Consider the following 19,250-nt stretch of genomic DNA (forward strand, 5'->3'; position numbering starts at 1 on the left):
CTGTCACTTAGATAATGCCGCCACCTTCCTCCTTGTCACGCTCCAAACATTTAAGAACAAAAATGGGATTACGAGATGCACCGCCGGGCGCATAGATTGGGCACCACCAGTCAACCCTTGGATAAAACAGCACTTCCTTTCGGTCTGTCGTGCGCTTCGTTCGTCCCCGGCCGCTCCCCTCGCGGAGGATACGGGACCGCGGATCGGAACGCCGCACTCGCTTCGCGGCGATGCTGCGTCTCGCTCACCCAGCACAATCACGCCGTCACGCAAAGAGGCCCCCTGCGCTCCTCGCTCATGCCACAAGAATATATCACTTAAAACAACCACCAAACGTGTTCGTAAGTCACTTCACAACAGCACTTTGTCTCAAACACACACACTGACGCCAATGCTTTCGACATGACATACCCAGACATCTACAAAGAAGACACGCAGTTATTACCACTCCACTTAACATCCCTCCAGCAGCTGCTACTATTACCCAGGTAACCTTGTCACAATTGTGAGAGGCCCGCTTCCCCTTCTCCTGCTTCTTATGCGGTCTTTAGCAGGTCCGTCCTGGCTCCCAACACTGGGACGCAGCGGTAACCTCGCATTTGCTCCATCTACTCCCAAGATCTCTAGCGGCCGCTCTAGCGGCCAGCAACCCCCCCCCCTCCCCGACATCTCCATCGGTCAGCCTGTAGCGTACCCTCCTCCCACACGGGGACTCTGCTGCACGCCAGACGTCTCTGCGCGACTTACCAGCCGCCCCGGCCACCCGCACGACTTACAGGCCCTTCCTGTACCCTAAAACTTACCGTTTGTCCGCGGCCTCAGGAGGTCTTTGTCTGCTCCCGCGGTGAGCGGCTCAGAGCGGAGGCTCCCCCGAGGAAAATGCTCGGGGTGCACCTAGGGGCGTCCGCTCCGCAGCCGATCCCGCAGCCGAGCGGAACGTCTCTCCCGGCCGGCTCGCCAAACTGCCTTGCGGCAAACAGAGTCCACAGTCAGTAAGACTGCAAAAGTAGGTCTGTTTATTCAGCGCTGGGCAGCACGGGGGGATGGTCCCGCCAAAGTCGTGTGCAGCGCACGCGGCAATTTGCCGCGGTTATACGCAGCCAGCAAAGAGATACATTTGCACGAAGTTTCACAGCGCGCCTATACGTATTCACAACCCGTCCCCGCCTCACGGTAAAAGTAGTTCAAGAAGTCATTTCCACAGGCACCCCCCACCCGCGCTTGCGCAGTGTCTCCCGGTGGCGGTCGTCGGGGGTCATGGGGACGAAGGTTGGTGGCTCTTCCTCGTCCCCGCTAGTTGACCTCTTGTCTTTGCGCAGAGTCGGTTGCTCCTTGGCTCCTGCCCATCCGCAGGACCGGTTTCTGCCAGTTTCTTAAGGCAGGCTCCCACTCTTATTAATAAGAGACTGACCTCGGTAAGGGGCCCAAGGCTTCTGGCTTTAGTTATTTTGCACAACGCAGCGTAGTTGGCAGAGACACCAGGTAGCATCCTAGTCGCATGCTATGCTGTCAGCGCTCTCTCTCTACCTGATGCGATTCTCCTAAGTGCCTCTGTCGCCAGCGCCAGCTGCAAGCCAAAGAAAACCTTCAGAACCATGCTGCCCCCGCCGCGCCCCGGGCCGCCCCGGCCACTGGAGGCGGCCGCTTCCCCAGCGCAAAGGGGCGGCATGCGCTGGCGGGAGCGCGAGGGGGCAGAGAGCCGTTCCGCCCCGTGCAAGGGGCAGCGAGGCGGGAAGCGAGCGCACGCGCTGGGCCGGGCCGAGCCCCCCGCGGAGCCGGGAAGCCTGCGGCGGCCGGGCGGCGGCTGCTCAGGGGCCGCTGCCCCGTCCCGCGCCGCGGAAGCGCCGCGCGAACCCCCGCCCAACACCCGCCTGCCAGCTCTGTCTTTGCACAGCCACAGCAACCTCCCGAGGGAGGTGCACCGTTCCCGGAGGTACTGCAATACCGGGACGATGCGCGGAGCGGAGGGAGCAAGCTCCGGATCCAACTCCCGAGCCCAAAAATCCGTTTAATATAAAGTCCTCTCATCGAGGACGTATCAGATATTAAACTGATAAGAACAGATACTACACTTGATCTTAGCCAAAAGGCCGAGAAGCGATGCCGACCGCCGCCTCCCCCGCGACACCCGCTCCCGCGCCCACCACCCCGACCTCACGGCCACCGCTCCACCGCCCGCCCCCGCCCTCCCGGGCCTCAACCCGCCGCCCTCGCCCGCCCTCGCCGACGCTCCGCTCGCGGCCGCGACCCCCAAGCGCCCCGCCGCCGCGTCGCCGGGGCCTCCCAGCGGCCCGTTCGGGCCCCCAAGCGCCCGATTAGCCGGGCCCCGCGACCGATTTGCATGCCCCGCCCCGCGCACCGCCTCTCCCTCCCCGCGCCGCGCCTCGCCTCGCCTCGCCGGCCGCGGGCCCCGCCCACGAAGCCTCTGCGCCCGGCCTTCGCTCCGCGCTCATTGGCGCAGCTCCGCCTCTCCTCGCAGTCGCCCCGCCCCTTACCTTCGCCCGCCCTCCCGCCCCCTCCCCTCCGGCGGGATTTGCATGCCCCGCCCATCTCCCCGGAGCCGCGCCGCTAGCTGCCGCCTCATTGGCCGGGGCCCCAGGCCGCCCGCCCCGGCGGCACCGAGCAGCGCCGCGGGAGCTGCGCGCGGCCGGCCGGCCGGCCGGGGAAGCTGTGGCCGGGAGGGCCCGGCCGGCCGGGCGCGGCACGACGCTGCCGCCGGCGGGGGTCCTCCGCCCTGCCGTTCAGCGCCTGCGGACGCCTCCGGAGCGAGGCACGGGGCCGCGGGGCTCGGCCCGGCGACCGGGGGACCGGCGGAGCGGAGCGGAGCCGCCGCACGAGGAGGGGCCGCGAGCTCTGGGCGCGCTCGAGCCGGAGGGGAGACGCTGTGTGTGCCCCGGGAGCCGGGAGGAGACGCGAGCGGGACAGCGACCCGAGCTGGCCACAAAGGGCTGTCCGGAACGCACGCCATCACGCGGAGCACCGGCCGGGAAGGATGGCCGGGGGGCGGCTGCTGCTCAGGAAGCGGCTGGGCCGTCGGACACGCGTGTGGTGAGCAACTGCAGCGTGCATCAGGAGTTCGGTGCCTGCGTGCACGTTGTTGTCATTACTTTCTCTTAATTTTCTGTCCTATTGAACTGTCTTTATCTCAGCCGGCACGCGTTACCCACCCCACCCCACCCCCGATTCTCCCCCCTTTCCCGGAGGGGTGAGATTGAGGCAGCGAGGAAACGGCTGCGTGGCGCTGAGCTGTGCTGAAGCTCGGCAGCTGCAGGGGCTCCCCCTGCCCCGGCATCGCGGCCAGGCCCTGTCGCCTTCCCCTCCTCCCCCCCCACCCCCCCGCTACAGAACCTGCTCCCGTGAAGCTGGCGAGCGCCGTGTGCTTGGGGTGCTGGAAGCAGCCACTGCACGGCTGGAAACGTAGCTTTCCACCCGGAACACCGTCCTGGGCTTTGAAAGGCAAGTCTTGTGAGGGGAGGAAAAAAAGAAAGACTATAATAATTATAAATCAATAAATAAATCAATAAAGAAAGAAATAACTTGCTCGGACGGGGTCTTCTGCAAAGCTGTTTTATTCACGATTGCAGCGGCGGGGGTCCTGCAAGCGGGAGCAACCAGCAAAAGTATATCATAACCTTATATTATAACCCTCTTACCCAAGGCTTGATTCCTCCCGTTTCCTCCCTGGCTGAGTGCAACAGGTTCACGAGCTACTCAACGCTTGTCACTGTACCGCACAGGTCCAGTTTTACTTGACCAACCGTTAATTTCTCCTTCCGCCCCATCTTCTCTTGTGACCACAGGGCCCACGATCTTTTGCTTTCAGTCATTTTGCACTGCTCGCCCTGCTTTTCTTACCCGTCCTCCGTATTTTGGGACAGTGGGAACCTTCCCCTTATCTGCTTAGCGTACTCTCCACTGCTGGGCTGCTGTCGTGCCTGCACAAGCACTTCTGGATATGCAAGCCTAGTGGAATTTTCCACTGCAAAAACACATTCTACTGCAAAGACGCAACGTTTTCTCACAGTCCCATGTCAACCCGGCACGCCAGAAATAATTGAATCAGGCAATGGGATTCATTTCCACAATGACCTCATAAACACCTGGACCAAAGAGCATGGCATTGAATGGGTATACCACATCCCTTCTCCTGCACCAGCGTCCAGGGAAAACAAACAAACAAACAAACAAACAAACAACAACAGACTGACAAAGAGTACGCTGAAAGCAATGGGTGCTGAGACATTCAACCGTTGGGGTGCTGTACTGGGTGTGGCTGGGACGGAGATAACTTTCCCCGCGGCAGCCCACACGGTGCTGTGCTCTGCACTTGTAGCTAGAACGGCACTGGTATCGCACCAGAGTTGTGTCTACTGCTGAGCAATACTGGCACAGGGTCAGGATTCCCTCAACCCCCGCCCCGAGCCAGCAGGCCTGGGGGTGGGCGAGAGGGGAGGAAGGAACATCAGCAGGGCAGCCGACGTAAAGCAACCGAAGGGCTATTCCATACATACCGTATGGCGTCACACTCAGCAATAAAAGTGGAAGAAGAGGGGAGGGGTGGGCTCTCGTGGGGAGAACATCTGTCCTCCCGAACAACGGCTATGAGCATTGAGGCCCTGCTTCAAGGACGTGCTCAAGCATCGCTCACTGGGGGGAAGTAGAGAGTAATTTCTTTCCTCTGCACTTCCACACAGCCTTTACTTCTGTTTTCCTTTTTTTTTTTTTTTTTTCCCCCCTTTCCCTTTAGGGGAATTATTTAATAACAGTTTTCCCTTGATATTTTTTTTTTCCTTTACTTAAATTATCCTTATCTCAACCCGCGAGTTGTTCCTTTCCTTTTCTTCTTCCCCTCCTCTTCTGAGGAAGGGGAGTGAGAGAGCTGTTGCGGTGGAGTTCGTCAGCTGCCTAGAAAGGTAAAGCCACCACAGATCACAGAATTGTAGGGCTTGGAAGGGACCTCGAAATATCATCGGGTCCAACCCCCCTGCCAAAGCAGGTTCCTTAGAGCAGGCTGCCCAGGTAGGATGCACATGTAGCAACAGCCACCTGGTTAGTCTGCCAATCGAGCTAGCCCTGCCCAATGAAAACTCCTACACACGGAGAAAGGGATAAAGTTCTTGCAGTGCATATTAAAAAAAAAAAAAAAAAAAAAAAAGCCATGCTGGTGAAGACGGTCTGACTTACGCCTGCCTCAGGCAAAGGCAAAGCCGTCCATGGGGCTGCTTTTGCTCAAGGACGTGGGTGCGCTTGGCAGCTGATGCAGAAGTATGGGGCAGTGTGAAAACCCTCAAGAGCATCTGGGGTGAGAACAGGCAGTCCTTTGGGTCGTACAATGTTAGTTGCTGTATAATGCTGCATGTCGTCTGCAGTTGCCGTGTGTCGACTCAAGGGCGTTACAGGAAGAGTCGCTCAGATTCATGAAGAATGACAGCACGTGCACAGACGTGCGGGGCTTTCCTCGCATACGGGGCTCGCTGTGCCTGCGCGCGCCCAGCCGCCCACCCCAGCTTTCGGCGAGTCCTCCCCCACCCAGCCTCAGCACACAGGCAGCCCTGCTGCCCAGGACTTCCACGATCCCAGGAACTCCTGCTTGCACGCACCTTCTTCCTTGCCACGGTCCCAGCAACGCTCAGTAAGCTCACCGTGCTCCGAGGTTTCTCTAAAGACCTTTCCGGACCCAGCTTGGCTGCCCCAAGCAGCAGAGGGGCCGCAAGGCAGACAAACTGCAACTACAGCCCCCTCATCGCCTTCCTCCTCCACCAGCCCCGCAGCTGCCACCCCCGCCCAGGTGCAGCCCTTTTATGAGGAGGGGCTGCCCAGATCACTACCCACCCTCATTAGCCGCACCTGGGGCTCCAGTGACTGGGGGTCCAGCGACAGGTTTTCACTCTCTTTTCCTAATCTTCTTCCCAAATGTCCCAGTTCTCTGGGATTCAACTCTTCTGTCCACGTACAAACGTTACTATTTCAGATGATTGATGAGCCCCGTTCCAATGAGAAATCCACAGGACTTCGGGAGGACACCTGAAGCACTCAGCCCTCCGTCTTCTAGACAAACAATACCACCTTTTCCACAAAATTTACATTTCAGCAGGACCGAAATTCAAGCCGAGTGCCAGTTTTTCTCATGCACTTTGTTAGCAAGCTCACACAAAACAAGGAATCACTCCTACGGATCCATCGATATGGGGGTTTGAAAAGGTATTGAGGCCTAAATAAATTCGCTCTCCCCCTTCTAACCAAATTCCCAAGGGCTCAAGCCCAAACCACTGCAGACGCGACTCCCTCCGTTCTGCCTCTTTGATAATCGGTCAGCCCCTCTCCCCCGATACCCGGGAAACCGACCGAACACCACAGCGAATATATCCAAACTTCTAAACTGTCACTTAGATAATGCCGCCACCTTCCTCCTTGTCACGCTCCAAACATTTAAGAACAAAAATGGGATTACGAGATGCACCGCCGGGCGCATAGATTGGGCACCACCAGTCAACCCTTGGATAAAACAGCACTTCCTTTCGGTCTGTCGTGCGCTTCGTTCGTCCCCGGCCGCTCCCCTCGCGGAGGATACGGGACCGCGGATCGGAACGCCGCACTCGCTTCGCGGCGATGCTGCGTCTCGCTCACCCAGCACAATCACGCCGTCACGCAAAGAGGCCCCCTGCGCTCCTCGCTCATGCCACAAGAATATATCACTTAAAACAACCACCAAACGTGTTCGTAAGTCACTTCACAACAGCACTTTGTCTCAAACACACACACTGACGCCAATGCTTTCGACATGACATACCCAGACATCTACAAAGAAGACACGCAGTTATTACCACTCCACTTAACATCCCTCCAGCAGCTGCTACTATTACCCAGGTAACCTTGTCACAATTGTGAGAGGCCCGCTTCCCCTTCTCCTGCTTCTTATGCGGTCTTTAGCAGGTCCGTCCTGGCTCCCAACACTGGGACGCAGCGGTAACCTCGCATTTGCTCCATCTACTCCCAAGATCTCTAGCGGCCGCTCTAGCGGCCAGCAACCCCCCCCCCTCCCCGACATCTCCATCGGTCAGCCTGTAGCGTACCCTCCTCCCACACGGGGACTCTGCTGCACGCCAGACGTCTCTGCGCGACTTACCAGCCGCCCCGGCCACCCGCACGACTTACAGGCCCTTCCTGTACCCTAAAACTTACCGTTTGTCCGCGGCCTCAGGAGGTCTTTGTCTGCTCCCGCGGTGAGCGGCTCAGAGCGGAGGCTCCCCCGAGGAAAATGCTCGGGGTGCACCTAGGGGCGTCCGCTCCGCAGCCGATCCCGCAGCCGAGCGGAACGTCTCTCCCGGCCGGCTCGCCAAACTGCCTTGCGGCAAACAGAGTCCACAGTCAGTAAGACTGCAAAAGTAGGTCTGTTTATTCAGCGCTGGGCAGCACGGGGGGATGGTCCCGCCAAAGTCGTGTGCAGCGCACGCGGCAATTTGCCGCGGTTATACGCAGCCAGCAAAGAGATACATTTGCACGAAGTTTCACAGCGCGCCTATACGTATTCACAACCCGTCCCCGCCTCACGGTAAAAGTAGTTCAAGAAGTCATTTCCACAGGCACCCCCCACCCGCGCTTGCGCAGTGTCTCCCGGTGGCGGTCGTCGGGGGTCATGGGGACGAAGGTTGGTGGCTCTTCCTCGTCCCCGCTAGTTGACCTCTTGTCTTTGCGCAGAGTCGGTTGCTCCTTGGCTCCTGCCCATCCGCAGGACCGGTTTCTGCCAGTTTCTTAAGGCAGGCTCCCACTCTTATTAATAAGAGACTGACCTCGGTAAGGGGCCCAAGGCTTCTGGCTTTAGTTATTTTGCACAACGCAGCGTAGTTGGCAGAGACACCAGGTAGCATCCTAGTGGCATGCTATGCTGTCAGCGCTCTCTCTCTACCTGATGCGATTCTCCTAAGTGCCTCTGTCGCCAGCGCCAGCTGCAAGCCAAAGAAAACCTTCAGAACCATGCTGCCCCCGCCGCGCCCCGGGCCGCCCCGGCCACTGGAGGCGGCCGCTTCCCCAGCGCAAAGGGGCGGCATGCGCTGGCGGGAGCGCGAGGGGGCAGAGAGCCGTTCCGCCCCGTGCAAGGGGCAGCGAGGCGGGAAGCGAGCGCACGCGCTGCGCTGGGCCGGGCCGGGCCGCGCCGAGCCCCCCGCGGAGCCGGGAAGCCTGCGGCGGCCGGGCGGCGGCTGCTCAGGGGCCGCTGCCCCGTCCCGCGCCGCGGAAGCGCCGCGCGAACCCCCGCCCAACACCTGCCTGCCAGCTCTGTCTTTGCACAGCCACAGCAACCTCCCGAGGGAGGTGCACCGTTCCCGGAGGTACTGCAATACCGGGACGATGCGCGGAGCGGAGGGAGCAAGCTCCGGATCCAACTCCCGAGCCCAAAAATCCGTTTAATATAAAGTCCTCTCATCGAGGACGTATCAGATATTAAACTGATAAGAACAGATACTACACTTGATCTTAGCCAAAAGGCCGAGAAGCGATGCCGACCCCCCCCTCCCCCGCGACACCCGCTCCCGCGCCCACCACCCCGACCTCACGGCCACCGCTCCACCGCCCGCCCCCGCCCTCCCGGGCCTCAACCCGCCGCCCTCGCCCGCCCTCGCCGACGCTCCGCTCGCGGCCGCGACCCCCAAGCGCCCCGCCGCCGCGTCGCCGGGGCCTCCCAGCGGCCCGTTCGGGCCCCCAAGCGCCCGATTAGCCGGGCCCCGCGACCGATTTGCATGCCCCGCCCCGCGCACCGCCTCTCCCTCCCCGCGCCGCGCCTCGCCTCGCCTCGCCGGCCGCGGGCCCCGCCCACGAAGCCTCTGCGCCCGGCCTTCGCTCCGCGCTCATTGGCGCAGCTCCGCCTCTCCTCGCAGTCGCCCCGCCCCTTACCTTCGCCCGCCCTCCCGCCCCCTCCCCTCCGGCGGGATTTGCATGCCCCGCCCATCTCCCCGGAGCCGCGCCGCTAGCTGCCGCCTCATTGGCCGGGGCCCCAGGCCGCCCGCCCCGGCGGCACCGAGCAGCGCCGCGGGAGCTGCGCGCGGCCGGCCGGCCGGCCGGGGAAGCTGTGGCCGGGAGGGCCCGGCCGGCCGGGCGCGGCACGACGCTGCCGCCGGCGGGGGTCCTCCGCCCTGCCGTTCAGCGCCTGCGGACGCCTCCGGAGCGAGGCACGGGGCCGCGGGGCTCGGCCCGGCGACCGGGGGACCGGCGGAGCGGAGCGGAGCCGCCGCACGAGGAGGGGCCGCGAGCTCTGGGCGCGCTCGAGCCGGAGAGGAGACGCTGTGTGTGCCCCGGGAGCCGGGAGGAGACGCGAGCGGGACAGCGACCCGAGCTGGCCACAAAGGGCTGTCCGGAACGCACGCCATCACGCGGAGCACCGGCCGGGAAGGATGGCCGGGGGGCGGCTGCTGCTCAGGAAGCGGCTGGGCCGTCGGACACGCGTGTGGTGAGCAACTGCAGCGTGCATCAGGAGTTCGGTGCCTGCGTGCACGTTGTTGTCATTACTTTCTCTTAATTTTCTGTCCTATTGAACTGTCTTTATCTCAGCCGGCACGCGTTACCCACCCCACCCCACCCCCGATTCTCCCCCCTTTCCCGGAGGGGTGAGATTGAGGCAGCGAGGAAACGGCTGCGTGGCGCTGAGCTGTGCTGAAGCTCGGCAGCTGCAGGGGCTCCCCCTGCCCCGGCATCGCGGCCAGGCCCTGTCGCCTTCCCCTCCTCCCCCCCCACCCCCCCGCTACAGAACCTGCTCCCGTGAAGCTGGCGAGCGCCGTGTGCTTGGGGTGCTGGAAGCAGCCACTGCACGGCTGGAAACGTAGCTTTCCACCCGGAACACCGTCCTGGGCTTTGAAAGGCAAGTCTTGTGAGGGGAGGAAAAAAAGAAAGACTATAATAATTATAAATCAATAAATAAATCAATAAAGAAAGAAATAACTTGCTCGGACGGGGTCTTCTGCAAAGCTGTTTTATTCACGATTGCAGCGGCGGGGGTCCTGCAAGCGGGAGCAACCAGCAAAAGTATATCATAACCTTATATTATAACCCTCTTACCCAAGGCTTGATTCCTCCCGTTTCCTCCCTGGCTGAGTGCAACAGGTTCACGAGCTACTCAACGCTTGTCACTGTACCGCACAGGTCCAGTTTTACTTGACCAACCGTTAATTTCTCCTTCCGCCCCATCTTCTCTTGTGACCACAGGGCCCACGATCTTTTGCTTTCAGTCATTTTGCACTGCTCGCCCTGCTTTTCTTACCCGTCCTCCGTATTTTGGGACAGTGGGAACCTTCCCCTTATCTGCTTAGCGTACTCTCCACTGCTGGGCTGCTGTCGTGCCTGCACAAGCACTTCTGGATATGCAAGCCTAGTGGAATTTTCCACTGCAAAAACACATTCTACTGCAAAGACGCAACGTTTTCTCACAGTCCCATGTCAACCCGGCACGCCAGAAATAATTGAATCAGGCAATGGGATTCATTTCCACAATGACCTCATAAACACCTGGACCAAAGAGCATGGCATTGAATGGGTATACCACATCCCTTCTCCTGCACCAGCGTCCAGGGAAAACAAACAAACAAACAAACAAACAAACAACAACAGACTGACAAAGAGTACGCTGAAAGCAATGGGTGCTGAGACATTCAACCGTTGGGGTGCTGTACTGGGTGTGGCTGGGACGGAGATAACTTTCCCCGCGGCAGCCCACACGGTGCTGTGCTCTGCACTTGTAGCTAGAACGGCACTGGTATCGCACCAGAGTTGTGTCTACTGCTGAGCAATACTGGCACAGGGTCAGGATTCCCTCAACCCCCGCCCCGAGCCAGCAGGCCTGGGGGTGGGCGAGAGGGGAGGAAGGAACATCAGCAGGGCAGCCGACGTAAAGCAACCGAAGGGCTATTCCATACATACCGTATGGCGTCACACTCAGCAATAAAAGTGGAAGAAGAGGGGAGGGGTGGGCTCTCGTGGGGAGAACATCTGTCCTCCCGAACAACGGCTATGAGCATTGAGGCCCTGCTTCAAGGACGTGCTCAAGCATCGCTCACTGGGGGGAAGTAGAGAGTAATTTCTTTCCTCTGCACTTCCACACAGCCTTTACTTCTGTTTTCCTTTTTTTTTTTTTTTTTTTCCCCCCTTTCCCTTTAGGGGAATTATTTAATAACAGTTTTCCCTTGATATTTTTTTTTTCCTTTACTTAAATTATCCTTATCTCAACCCGCGAGTTGTTCCTTTCCTTTTCTTCTTCCCCTCCTCTTCTGAGGAAGGGGAGTGAGAGAGCTGTTGCGGTGGAGTTCGTCAGCTGCCTAGAAAGGTAAAGCCACCACAGATCACAGAATTGTAGGGCTTGGAAGGGACCTCGAAATATCATCGGGTCCAACCCCCCTGCCAAAGCAGGTTCCTTAGAGCAGGCTGCCCAGGTAGGATGCACATGTAGCAACAGCCACCTGGTTAGTCTGCCAATCGAGCTAGCCCTGCCCAATGAAAACTCCTACACACGGAGAAAGGGATAAAGTTCTTGCAGTGCATATTAAAAAAAAAAAAAAAAAAAAAAAAGCCATGCTGGTGAAGACGGTCTGACTTACGCCTGCCTCAGGCAAAGGCAAAGCCGTCCATGGGGCTGCTTTTGCTCAAGGACGTGGGTGCGCTTGGCAGCTGATGCAGAAGTATGGGGCAGTGTGAAAACCCTCAAGAGCATCTGGGGTGAGAACAGGCAGTCCTTTGGGTCGTACAATGTTAGTTGCTGTATAATGCTGCATGTCGTCTGCAGTTGCCGTGTGTCGACTCAAGGGCGTTACAGGAAGAGTCGCTCAGATTCATGAAGAATGACAGCACGTGCACAGACGTGCGGGGCTTTCCTCGCATACGGGGCTCGCTGTGCCTGCGCGCGCCCAGCCGCCCACCCCAGCTTTCGGCGAGTCCTCCCCCACCCAGCCTCAGCACACAGGCAGCCCTGCTGCCCAGGACTTCCACGATCCCAGGAACTCCTGCTTGCACGCACCTTCTTCCTTGCCACGGTCCCAGCAACGCTCAGTAAGCTCACCGTGCTCCGAGGTTTCTCTAAAGACCTTTCCGGACCCAGCTTGGCTGCCCCAAGCAGCAGAGGGGCCGCAAGGCAGACAAACTGCAACTACAGCCCCCTCATCGCCTTCCTCCTCCACCAGCCCCGCAGCTGCCACCCCCGCCCAGGTGCAGCCCTTTTATGAGGAGGGGCTGCCCAGATCACTACCCACCCTCATTAGCCGCACCTGGGGCTCCAGTGACTGGGGGTCCAGCGACAGGTTTTCACTCTCTTTTCCTAATCTTCTTCCCAAATGTCCCAGTTCTCTGGGATTCAACTCTTCTGTCCACGTACAAACGTTACTATTTCAGATGATTGATGAGCCCCGTTCCAATGAGAAATCCACAGGACTTCGGGAGGACACCTGAAGCACTCAGCCCTCCGTCTTCTAGACAAACAATACCACCTTTTCCACAAAATTTACATTTCAGCAGGACCGAAATTCAAGCCGAGTGCCAGTTTTTCTCATGCACTTTGTTAGCAAGCTCACACAAAACAAGGAATCACTCCTACGGATCCATCGATATGGGGGTTTGAAAAGGTATTGAGGCCTAAATAAATTCGCTCTCCCCCTTCTAACCAAATTCCCAAGGGCTCAAGCCCAAACCACTGCAGACGCGACTCCCTCCGTTCTGCCTCTTTGATAATCGGTCAGCCCCTCTCCCCCGATACCCGGGAAACCGACCGAACACCACAGCGAATATATCCAAACTTCTAAACTGTCACTTAGATAATGCCGCCACCTTCCTCCTTGTCACGCTCCAAACATTTAAGAACAAAAATGGGATTACGAGATGCACCGCCGGGCGCATAGATTGGGCACCACCAGTCAACCCTTGGATAAAACAGCACTTCCTTTCGGTCTGTCGTGCGCTTCGTTCGTCCCCGGCCGCTCCCCTCGCGGAGGATACGGGACCGCGGATCGGAACGCCGCACTCGCTTCGCGGCGATGCTGCGTCTCGCTCACCCAGCACAATCACGCCGTCACGCAAAGAGGCCCCCTGCGCTCCTCGCTCATGCCACAAGAATATATCACTTAAAACAACCACCAAACGTGTTCGTAAGTCACTTCACAACAGCACTTTGTCTCAAACACACACACTGACGCCAATGCTTTCGACATGACATACCCAGACATCTACAAAGAAGACACGCAGTTATTACCACTCCACTTAACATCCCTCCAGCAGCTGCTACTATTACCCAGGTAACCTTGTCACAATTGTGAGAGGCCCGCTTCCCCTTCTCCTGCTTCTTATGCGGTCTTTAGCAGGTCCGTCCTGGCTCCCAACACTGGGACGCAGCGGTAACCTCGCATTTGCTCCATCTACTCCCAAGATCTCTAGCGGCCGCTCTAGCGGCCAGCAACCCCCCCCCCTCCCCGACATCTCCATCGGTCAGCCTGTAGCGTACCCTCCTCCCACACGGGGACTCTGCTGCACGCCAGACGTCTCTGCGCGACTTACCAGCCGCCCCGGCCACCCGCACGACTTACAGGCCCTTCCTGTACCCTAAAACTTACCGTTTGTCCGCGGCCTCAGGAGGTCTTTGTCTGCTCCCGCGGTGAGCGGCTCAGAGCGGAGGCTCCCCCGAGGAAAATGCTCGGGGTGCACCTAGGGGCGTCCGCTCCGCAGCCGATCCCGCAGCCGAGCGGAACGTCTCTCCCGGCCGGCTCGCCAAACTGCCTTGCGGCAAACAGAGTCCACAGTCAGTAAGACTGCAAAAGTAGGTCTGTTTATTCAGCGCTGGGCAGCACGGGGGGATGGTCCCGCCAAAGTCGTGTGCAGCGCACGCGGCAATTTGCCGCGGTTATACGCAGCCAGCAAAGAGATACATTTGCACGAAGTTTCACAGCGCGCCTATACGTATTCACAACCCGTCCCCGCCTCACGGTAAAAGTAGTTCAAGAAGTCATTTCCACAGGCACCCCCCACCCGCGCTTGCGCAGTGTCTCCCGGTGGCGGTCGTCGGGGGTCATGGGGACGAAGGTTGGTGGCTCTTCCTCGTCCCCGCTAGTTGACCTCTTGTCTTTGCGCAGAGTCGGTTGCTCCTTGGCTCCTGCCCATCCGCAGGACCGGTTTCTGCCAGTTTCTTAAGGCAGGCTCCCACTCTTATTAATAAGAGACTGACCTCGGTAAGGGGCCCAAGGCTTCTGGCTTTAGTTATTTTGCACAACGCAGCGTAGTTGGCAGAGACACCAGGTAGCATCCTAGTGGCATGCTATGCTGTCAGCGCTCTCTCTCTACCTGATGCGATTCTCCTAAGTGCCTCTGTCGCCAGCGCCAGCTGCAAGCCAAAGAAAACCTTCAGAACCATGCTGCCCCCGCCGCGCCCCGGGCCGCCCCGGCCACTGGAGGCGGCCGCTTCCCCAGCGCAAAGGGGCGGCATGCGCTGGCGGGAGCGCGAGGGGGCAGAGAGCCGTTCCGCCCCGTGCAAGGGGCAGCGAGGCGGGAAGCGAGCGCACGCGCTGCGCTGGGCCGGGCCGGGCCGCGCCGAGCCCCCCGCGGAGCCGGGAAGCCTGCGGCGGCCGGGCGGCGGCTGCTCAGGGGCCGCTGCCCCGTCCCGCGCCGCGGAAGCGCCGCGCGAACCCCCGCCCAACACCTGCCTGCCAGCTCTGTCTTTGCACAGCCACAGCAACCTCCCGAGGGAGGTGCACCGTTCCCGGAGGTACTGCAATACCGGGACGATGCGCGGAGCGGAGGGAGCAAGCTCCGGATCCAACTCCCGAGCCCAAAAATCCGTTTAATATAAAGTCCTCTCATCGAGGACGTATCAGATATTAAACTGATAAGAACAGATACTACACTTGATCTTAGCCAAAAGGCCGAGAAGCGATGCCGACCCCCCCCTCCCCCGCGACACCCGCTCCCGCGCCCACCACCCCGACCTCACGGCCACCGCTCCACCGCCCGCCCCCGCCCTCCCGGGCCTCAACCCGCCGCCCTCGCCCGCCCTCGCCGACGCTCCGCTCGCGGCCGCGACCCCCAAGCGCCCCGCCGCCGCGTCGCCGGGGCCTCCCAGCGGCCCGTTCGGGCCCCCAAGCGCCCGATTAGCCGGGCCCCGCGACCGATTTGCATGCCCCGCCCCGCGCACCGCCTCTCCCTCCCCGCGCCGCGCCTCGCCTCGCCTCGCCGGCCGCGGGCCCCGCCCACGAAGCCTCTGCGCCCGGCCTTCGCTCCGCGCTCATTGGCGCAGCTCCGCCTCTCCTCGCAGTCGCCCCGCCCCTTACCTTCGCCCGCCCTCCCGCCCCCTCCCCTCCGGCGGGATTTGCATGCCCCGCCCATCTCCCCGGAGCCGCGCCGCTAGCTGCCGCCTCATTGGCCGGGGCCCCAGGCCGCCCGCCCCGGCGGCACCGAGCAGCGCCGCGGGAGCTGCGCGCGGCCGGCCGGCCGGCCGGGGAAGCTGTGGCCGGGAGGGCCCGGCCGGCCGGGCGCGGCACGACGCTGCCGCCGGCGGGGGTCCTCCGCCCTGCCGTTCAGCGCCTGCGGACGCCTCCGGAGCGAGGCACGGGGCCGCGGGGCTCGGCCCGGCGACCGGGGGACCGGCGGAGCGGAGCGGAGCCGCCGCACGAGGAGGGGCCGCGAGCTCTGGGCGCGCTCGAGCCGGAGAGGAGACGCTGTGTGTGCCCCGGGAGCCGGGAGGAGACGCGAGCGGGACAGCGACCCGAGCTGGCCACAAAGGGCTGTCCGGAACGCACGCCATCACGCGGAGCACCGGCCGGGAAGGATGGCCGGGGGGCGGCTGCTGCTCAGGAAGCGGCTGGGCCGTCGGACACGCGTGTGGTGAGCAACTGCAGCGTGCATCAGGAGTTCGGTGCCTGCGTGCACGTTGTTGTCATTACTTTCTCTTAATTTTCTGTCCTATTGAACTGTCTTTATCTCAGCCGGCACGCGTTACCCACCCCACCCCACCCCCGATTCTCCCCCCTTTCCCGGAGGGGTGAGATTGAGGCAGCGAGGAAACGGCTGCGTGGCGCTGAGCTGTGCTGAAGCTCGGCAGCTGCAGGGGCTCCCCCTGCCCCGGCATCGCGGCCAGGCCCTGTCGCCTTCCCCTCCTCCCCCCCCACCCCCCCGCTACAGAACCTGCTCCCGTGAAGCTGGCGAGCGCCGTGTGCTTGGGGTGCTGGAAGCAGCCACTGCACGGCTGGAAACGTAGCTTTCCACCCGGAACACCGTCCTGGGCTTTGAAAGGCAAGTCTTGTGAGGGGAGGAAAAAAAGAAAGACTATAATAATTATAAATCAATAAATAAATCAATAAAGAAAGAAATAACTTGCTCGGACGGGGTCTTCTGCAAAGCTGTTTTATTCACGATTGCAGCGGCGGGGGTCCTGCAAGCGGGAGCAACCAGCAAAAGTATATCATAACCTTATATTATAACCCTCTTACCCAAGGCTTGATTCCTCCCGTTTCCTCCCTGGCTGAGTGCAACAGGTTCACGAGCTACTCAACGCTTGTCACTGTACCGCACAGGTCCAGTTTTACTTGACCAACCGTTAATTTCTCCTTCCGCCCCATCTTCTCTTGTGACCACAGGGCCCACGATCTTTTGCTTTCAGTCATTTTGCACTGCTCGCCCTGCTTTTCTTACCCGTCCTCCGTATTTTGGGACAGTGGGAACCTTCCCCTTATCTGCTTAGCGTACTCTCCACTGCTGGGCTGCTGTCGTGCCTGCACAAGCACTTCTGGATATGCAAGCCTAGTGGAATTTTCCACTGCAAAAACACATTCTACTGCAAAGACGCAACGTTTTCTCACAGTCCCATGTCAACCCGGCACGCCAGAAATAATTGAATCAGGCAATGGGATTCATTTCCACAATGACCTCATAAACACCTGGACCAAAGAGCATGGCATTGAATGGGTATACCACATCCCTTCTCCTGCACCAGCGTCCAGGGAAAACAAACAAACAAACAAACAAACAAACAACAACAGACTGACAAAGAGTACGCTGAAAGCAATGGGTGCTGAGACATTCAACCGTTGGGGTGCTGTACTGGGTGTGGCTGGGACGGAGATAACTTTCCCCGCGGCAGCCCACACGGTGCTGTGCTCTGCACTTGTAGCTAGAACGGCACTGGTATCGCACCAGAGTTGTGTCTACTGCTGAGCAATACTGGCACAGGGTCAGGATTCCCTCAACCCCCGCCCCGAGCCAGCAGGCCTGGGGGTGGGCGAGAGGGGAGGAAGGAACATCAGCAGGGCAGCCGACGTAAAGCAACCGAAGGGCTATTCCATACATACCGTATGGCGTCACACTCAGCAATAAAAGTGGAAGAAGAGGGGAGGGGTGGGCTCTCGTGGGGAGAACATCTGTCCTCCCGAACAACGGCTATGAGCATTGAGGCCCTGCTTCAAGGACGTGCTCAAGCATCGCTCACTGGGGGGAAGTAGAGAGTAATTTCTTTCCTCTGCACTTCCACACAGCCTTTACTTCTGTTTTCCTTTTTTTTTTTTTCCCCCCTTTCCCTTTAGGGGAATTATTTAATAACAGTTTTCCCTTGATATTTTTTTTTTCCTTTACTTAAATTATCCTTATCTCAACCCGCGAGTTGTTCCTTTCCTTTTCTTCTTCCCCTCCTCTTCTGAGGAAGGGGAGTGAGAGAGCTGTTGCGGTGGAGTTCGTCAGCTGCCTAGAAAGGTAAAGCCACCACAGATCACAGAATTGTAGGGCTTGGAAGGGACCTCGAAATATCATCGGGTCCAACCCCCCTGCCAAAGCAGGTTCCTTAGAGCAGGCTGCCCAGGTAGGATGCACATGTAGCAACAGCCACCTGGTTAGTCTGCCAATCGAGCTAGCCCTGCCCAATGAAAACTCCTACACACGGAGAAAGGGATAAAGTTCTTGCAGTGCATATTAAAAAAAAAAAAAAAAAAAAAAAAGCCATGCTGGTGAAGACGGTCTGACTTACGCCTGCCTCAGGCAAAGGCAAAGCCGTCCATGGGGCTGCTTTTGCTCAAGGACGTGGGTGCGCTTGGCAGCTGATGCAGAAGTATGGGGCAGTGTGAAAACCCTCAAGAGCATCTGGGGTGAGAACAGGCAGTCCTTTGGGTCGTACAATGTTAGTTGCTGTATAATGCTGCATGTCGTCTGCAGTTGCCGTGTGTCGACTCAAGGGCGTTACAGGAAGAGTCGCTCAGATTCATGAGGAATGACAGCACGTGCACAGACGTGCGGGGCTTTCCTCGCATACGGGGCTCGCTGTGCCTGCGCGCGCCCAGCCGCCCACCCCAGCTTTCGGCGAGTCCTCCCCCACCCAGCCTCAGCACACAGGCAGCCCTGCTGCCCAGGACTTCCACGATCCCAGGAACTCCTGCTTGCACGCACCTTCTTCCTTGCCACGGTCCCAGCAACGCTCAGTAAGCTCACCGTGCTCCGAGGTTTCTCTAAAGACCTTTCCGGACCCAGCTTGGCTGCCCCAAGCAGCAGAGGGGCCGCAAGGCAGACAAACTGCAACTACAGCCCCCTCATCGCCTTCCTCCTCCACCAGCCCCGCAGCTGCCACCCCCGCCCAGGTGCAGCCCTTTTATGAGGAGGGGCTGCCCAGATCACTACCCACCCTCATTAGCCGCACCTGGGGCTCCAGTGACTGGGGGTCCAGCGACAGGTTTTCACTCTCTTTTCCTAATCTTCTTCCCAAATGTCCCAGTTCTCTGGGATTCAACTCTTCTGTCCACGTACAAACGTTACTATTTCAGATGATTGATGAGCCCCGTTCCAATGAGAAATCCACAGGACTTCGGGAGGACACCTGAAGCACTCAGCCCTCCGTCTTCTAGACAAACAATACCACCTTTTCCACAAAATTTACATTTCAGCAGGACCGAAATTCAAGCCGAGTGCCAGTTTTTCTCATGCACTTTGTTAGCAAGCTCACACAAAACAAGGAATCACTCCTACGGATCCATCGATATGGGGGTTTGAAAAGGTATTGAGGCCTAAATAAATTCGCTCTCCCCCTTCTAACCAAATTCCCAAGGGCTCAAGCCCAAACCACCGCAGACGCGACTCCCTCCGTTCTGCCTCTTTGATAATCGGTCAGCCCCTCTCCCCCGATACCCGGGAAACCGACCGAACACCACAGCGAATATATCCAAACTTCTAAACTGTCACTTAGATAATGCCGCCACCTTCCTCCTTGTCACGCTCCAAACATTTAAGAACAAAAATGGGATTACGAGATGCACCGCCGG

General features: G+C 59.4%; 4 long non-coding RNA genes across 4 annotated transcripts; all 4 read right to left on the reverse strand.

Annotated features, from left to right (window-relative positions):
- Window positions 1-979: 979 nt before the first annotated feature.
- On the reverse strand, window positions 980-8,506 carry LOC311432646. The gene is made up of 2 exons (XR_014690210.1): window positions 7,183-8,506; window positions 980-1,567 (listed from the first exon to the last, which is right to left on the reverse strand). It is a non-coding gene; the product is annotated as an uncharacterized lncRNA (long non-coding RNA).
- Window positions 3,552-6,253, reverse strand: LOC311432660. Its single transcript, XR_014690228.1, has 2 exons — window positions 5,601-6,253; window positions 3,552-4,905 (listed from the first exon to the last, which is right to left on the reverse strand). It is a non-coding gene; the product is annotated as an uncharacterized lncRNA (long non-coding RNA).
- A 1,439-nt stretch (window positions 8,507-9,945) lies between the features above and the next one.
- Window positions 9,946-12,120, reverse strand: LOC311432657. The gene is made up of 2 exons (XR_014690225.1): window positions 11,996-12,120; window positions 9,946-11,300 (listed from the first exon to the last, which is right to left on the reverse strand). It is a non-coding gene; the product is annotated as an uncharacterized lncRNA (long non-coding RNA).
- Window positions 12,121-13,767: 1,647 nt separating this feature from the next.
- LOC311432654 lies at window positions 13,768-14,901 on the reverse strand. The gene is made up of 2 exons (XR_014690222.1): window positions 14,657-14,901; window positions 13,768-14,341 (listed from the first exon to the last, which is right to left on the reverse strand). It is a non-coding gene; the product is annotated as an uncharacterized lncRNA (long non-coding RNA).
- Between the last annotated feature and the right edge of the window lie 4,349 nt (window positions 14,902-19,250).

Source organism: Aythya ferina (assembly GCF_964211825.1).
Source record: "Aythya ferina genome assembly, chromosome: 2".
Classification (NCBI taxonomy): Eukaryota; Metazoa; Chordata; class Aves; order Anseriformes; family Anatidae; genus Aythya; species Aythya ferina.